This window comes from Coregonus clupeaformis, unplaced genomic scaffold (assembly GCF_020615455.1).
Source record: "Coregonus clupeaformis isolate EN_2021a unplaced genomic scaffold, ASM2061545v1 scaf0936, whole genome shotgun sequence".
Lineage (NCBI taxonomy): Eukaryota > Metazoa > Chordata > Actinopteri > Salmoniformes > Salmonidae > Coregonus > Coregonus clupeaformis.
In genome coordinates, this window is record NW_025534390.1 from 187,844 (window position 1) to 193,494 (window position 5,651).

The window sequence follows — 5,651 nt, forward strand, 5'->3', positions numbered from 1 at the left end:
AGCCCCTGATTGGCCTACATCTTATTTCAGACAGCCTCCAGTAGCCTGGGCAACATGTAGGCAAGATGTAAGCTGAATGATTTAGCAGCTTGCTTAGTTCAAATTGACAGATTAATTTATTTAACATGAATAGCAAGACGATTTTGAGGTAGGAAGTGCTTCTGTTGCCCAGTAGCCTGCTGGAATAGGCTACTGAGGATGGGGTCGTAATTTCAATCAATGAATCAAATATTAATAATATGGATATGAACTGAATAGGTCCATGCTTGTCAACAACAGCCAGGTTATTTCTTTACCTGTAGCCTAATCTGGCTGACTGTTACCTTCAATCTAATGCATTCTAACATCAGATCAGCAATTGCGATAGAACTGTGACCATGGTGACACTTGATAACTTCCAATTGAATTAACTAAACACGGCCATTATTAATTACATAATAACACAAGGCTACAACAACAATAAACTGAAGTTAAAGGCTTACTTTAATGACAATGATAATAGCCTACCTCATAACATGTGGGCCTACTGATTAGTTTCCACTTTGAAAACTGCTGTCTGTCAGCAACTCAGCTCAAGTAGCAGTTCTACTAACTAGTAATATCTCATTCCAGGTATTCACTCACATACTCTGTCCTTTAAAATAGATTATTATTCAGAAATACTTAGAAATACTCACTTTATTTTTAGTTCTCTCCATATCGTGTTTTCTGCTCTGTCGTCTCAAAATGGATCCTGTACAAAAGAACAACTTTACTTTCTGTTTCAGCTCAACCGTCTCCCCATCCTGATAATAAAGTGTTTTATTGGTATCTTCCACTAGATGGCAGTAAACACCTGCTGTAACTAGACTTTACAACAGTAAGTGTTCGGTTTCTTGGTCCTGGTGACTCCTGGGAAGTGTCTCAGAGGAGGATTGCTGACCTAGGATCAGGTCTCCCTGTCCATGTAATCTTATTCATTATGATTGTTTTGTCTCATGTCTCTTTATATTCATATACCCTGGGGACCATGTAGCTGTATTGAAATCACCTTGTTTTATAACCTTCTTTGTTGCTCAGTGGTACTTCAATTGGCCGGACCATGCCCAATTATTTCACACGGTAATGCTCCAGCATCCACTCAGAGCTTATGCATCTAATGCATTCCTCAAATACTGCAGAGTTGTTAAGCAAGTCCCTGAGATCGTCATGTTCATCCACATTTATTTGCTTATTTGTAAGATGAAACCTGAGGGGATCACTGTAGTGTGTCATAAATGCATCCAAAATGGTTCTGAGGTCCTCAACAATGCTATTCTGTACCGTAGCTGGGATGCTGATTCCTGATTTTCAAAATTAAAAGACAGATATTGATTTTGAGACCTTCAATTAGCTGCTCAGTGTTGATCTCTGTGGCTTGAACATATTCAGCCTCTGGCAGACTCTCTACATTGCTCATGTCATCTTCAATGGGATCAGTCCCCGTCTCAAATTCATCATGAGGGTAATTCTCATCTAAATTGGCGCTTGAAAGCTCTGTGGTTTTGGTAGATGTGTGACTGATAGGTTCTGAAACATCTATTTTTTTTCCCACACCCATTATGTCCACAGGTAATTAGAAAATGTGGTTCATGCTGGTGATAGAGGCCGATGTGTGTGAGTCGTCTGGACACAGAGAAAGTATGCTCGTTGCAAAGTGGACAATTTAATAGAGTTGGCATTCTTCAGAAAGATTGTGAACCTTGGAATGATGGGATGGAATCATGGAGATCATTGGTACTCAGCCACTTGCAGACATCATCAAGGGACCAGTCTTCCACAGCCACACTCAAATAAAAGTTGACACATAGCGCAAAAGTGAAATGTATTAGTGATGAGGCTAAAACAAAACCTATCCCACTCTTTCCAGACAACCACCTTTCCTCCTAATTTGTATTTATGGTTGTTCCATAACGAAGCAGAGCTTGTCAGGAAAGGTGAAGAGGTCTGTCTCTTATTTATCTGACGCCATATTTCTTAGTATGGGACATTATGGGATTCTGCAGTCCCACATTTAAGTGTTGACTCAGATAATATGATGCTCCAAATGGGGCATTAAGATCTTCTTCCATGTCAACCCAAATTGGCCTATTAGAGTTCTCAATAAAGAGAGTCTATTTGGGCAGTTATAAAGGCGTCTTGCTATAATTACATGTTAGGGAGCTTTAATCCTCCCTTCTAAGTCTTTACCTGTAATCTAGCTTGGTTCATCCTCGCCCTTTTAATAGTCCAAATGAATCATTTTGTCTATGGTGTTAAAGGTGTAGGCAGGTATGGACAGTGGAAACATGCTGATGACGTAATTCAGTTTAGGAGCTTTAACCATCTTCATAACATGTGGCCTACCCCACAATGAGATTTGTAGCTTGTCCCAGTTCTTCAACTGGAGTTGAATTTTGTTCAAACACTGTATTGATTGATTGATTGACTGCAAATATATTCATTCACCATTCAGTTAGTATTGGAAAAGACTAAAGGAATTACACAGAACACACTATAATCAAACTGTATTGATTGATTGATTCACTGTAAATACATTCATTCACTATTCAGTTAGTATTGGATTGACAAAGGAGTAACACAGAACACACTATAATCACACTTCAAATACATCCAAATACTTTATAGAGGCTAACCTGTTAGTAGATCCATAGTGAGCTTTAAACATTGTCTTGCTTTGGTCTGAAATACAGAGGACAGAACAATCCGCCCCAATACACCAACCTGAAATACATCAATTAGACACAAACACAACATAAACAACATGAGTATTCAATATCAAATGCATCTAACTAATCTGATCTGCTTTATGTATTCTTCTTTTTGTCAAGTCGAACAATCTACATTGGGTCATCTGTGTGTGTGTCTTACCTGTTCGTGGTGGTTGATACATTTCTCTATCAGAGCTCACAGCTCCCAAACTCTCCACCACTTAACTGGACAGGGGCAGGATAAGCCAGGTACTAAAGGGAGGAGGATGGAAGGAGATGGTGAGAAAGTATATCATGGGTTTAAATGACTACAATTTCTCAATATTGAGTCTAGCTAGCTAAAGTTAGCTAAAACGTACCAACATTTATACAACAATTACCAGCTAACATTACAGGCTATGTAGCTTGGCTAGCTGATGAAAAACCAAGAGTACATTACATCATGTATTGTTTTTAGTAATTTGATAGTAGTTTGATGAATTATTATCTTAGCTAAGCGAATAGCTAAAGGTATCACTCACCTTTCACGTCAATCCGATGCAAGTCATCTCTTATTGGTCGCGTCTCTCCAACCATCCGCGCGCTTCCCGCTTCCAGTTGTCTTTTGACCAACGGTCTCAATTTGAATACTGCGCTCGAGCGCCCCTTTACTCACGAGGGCGCTGCTGGTTCCAAACCGAACCCCTCTTTGAAAAGGCTTCTTCAAAGAACCCCTGAAGTCTACAACGGTTCAACAACGAGCTGATGGCAGAGTATAGGCTTGGAAATTCATCTTAAGGTATATTTTTAACCTTATATTATCCTAAAGGATCCTACAGGAAGCTTTTCTTTTAAGAGTGTAGTTCACTTTTACTCATTTATCTGCAAAACCATGCCTTCCGAGTTGTAAAGGGGTGGCCAGCCACATCATTCGTTTTAAAAGTCTACCATGACAACAACTATCCCATTGACTATATCCAGTAATAGTTTCTTATTGTTCTAGTTAAGATCTCACAACACAGTTACGCTGCTACAATTAAGGCATTAGCCATAAGTATATATCATTTGAAAATGCAAACAAAATTGGCTTGAATTTGTCGTGTAATAACAATTTTGAAAAACACCAAAAAGGTCAATACTAATAATTCATCATAAAATGTTTGTCCTCTGTAGTTGCAAGTCTTATTTTTTTGCTGAAATCCATACTTTTTCATTAAACGTTAATCAAATACAAACACCAACATTTTCCTCCTTTTTGTTTCTCGAAGGTGGAAACTGGAGTGCATGTGTCAATTGAATATCCAATGACGTAGACCAAGGGCTCCAAATACTTGTTGTCCAATCAAATCACACAATCTACAGATGGGGCGTCAACCAAAGAAAACTTTATTGATTGGCACATTTTCTGTCCAGGGACACTGAGAAAAAACAACCAGGAAAGATAAATCATAGAAATCAATTTTTCTTTTACATATTACAATAATTGTATAGCCTAGGTTTCATTTACAAACAGACACATTCACTACATTTGTTTAATTATTCACTTAATTACTTATTATTTTCAGTAAACTCTTATTCTATAACATTTATTGTTTTAACATTTACACTGCTAGTTTTACACTTTATATTATATATATATATGTCATTTATATAAATATAATATATAATGATCAATATATAACCATTTAATAGATATATAATGTACTATATATACACACACACACACACACACACACACACACACACACAGCTAAGGAGAAGAAGATGAGATTGGCTGTTACACCAGTTAAGGTGAAGAAGGTGAGATTGGCTGTTACACCAGCTAAGGAGAAGAAGGTGAGATTGGCTGTTACACCAGCTAAGGAGAAGAAGGTGAGATTGGCTGTTACACCAGCTAAGGAGAAGAAGGTGAGATTGGCTGTTACACCAGCTAAGGAGAAGAAGGTGAGATTGGCTGTTACACCAGCTAAGGAGGAGAAGGTGAGATTGGCTGTTACACCAGCTAAGGAGAAGAAGGTGAGATTGGCTGTTAAACCAGCTAAGGTGAAGAAGGTGAGATTGTCTGGAAGACCAACAAAGTCCCCTGTCCCCGAGGTGAAGAGGACACCTCCAGTCTATGGGTCTGGTCCCCTTGCCAGGGCCAGATATTACCTGGATTGCCATCAATACCTCCATGCTTTGTTTATGAGGTCACACGTGAAGAAGTACAAAGAGGACATCATCAAGAGGTAAGGTAGTAGAAGTATGTGATAAGAGTGATTGTTTTTAGACTTGAGATTATAATTCAGTTGATATGCCATACCATATATCTACAATGTAGGATCATAGGTTTGTGTGATTTCTATGTACTTTCAGAGAAAAGGAGTTAGTGCAGGAAAAAGATGGTCCCTTGTCCCAACCGGTGGAGACAGAGGTCTTTCAGACCTTTTCCTGGAGTGAGACTCTGGCGTGGGCAGACCCTTCCCCAGGCCAGAAACCTCAAATTAGACCTCATCAAAGGTAGAGAAATCACCACAAGGTGAGGATTAACCCAATATCATGTTCACACTAGATGTCCAATATCAATCATTTCACTATTGACATGTTGTATATAGTTGTACCGTTTCTACAAGTAAATTAGTAAAGTAAGTACACCTCTGACATGTAAGCCTTGTCCGAGACAAAAGACAAAACTAAGAGAAGAAACCTTCTAATGTCTCCTCTTTTCAGAGACGACTTTCAAGGTAAGAAGCAGGACCTCCTTGACAGAGGGACATGGATGGTGCTGTCAATGGCCTTGTTCACCAGCAGGCAAAATAAAATGAAGTTTGTACCAACATGCCTGGAGATGGAGCTGTGGAGGGGAGGATGCTGTGAGAAGATATTCTTCACTCTGAACTCCATGGCCATCTGCCTATGTTCTGATGCCACTAGAGGACATGTTAACAGGTTGAGGGTCGGCAA

The 5,651-nt window shown here is 39.1% G+C and overlaps 1 long non-coding RNA gene across 1 annotated transcript; it reads right to left on the minus strand.

Annotated features, from left to right (window-relative positions):
- Positions 1-692: 692 nt before the first annotated feature.
- LOC123486002 lies at positions 693-2,932 on the minus strand. The gene is made up of 3 exons (XR_006659219.1): positions 2,890-2,932; positions 2,655-2,742; positions 693-733 (listed from the first exon to the last, which is right to left on the minus strand). It is a non-coding gene; the product is annotated as an uncharacterized LOC123486002 (long non-coding RNA).
- Between the last annotated feature and the right edge of the window lie 2,719 nt (positions 2,933-5,651).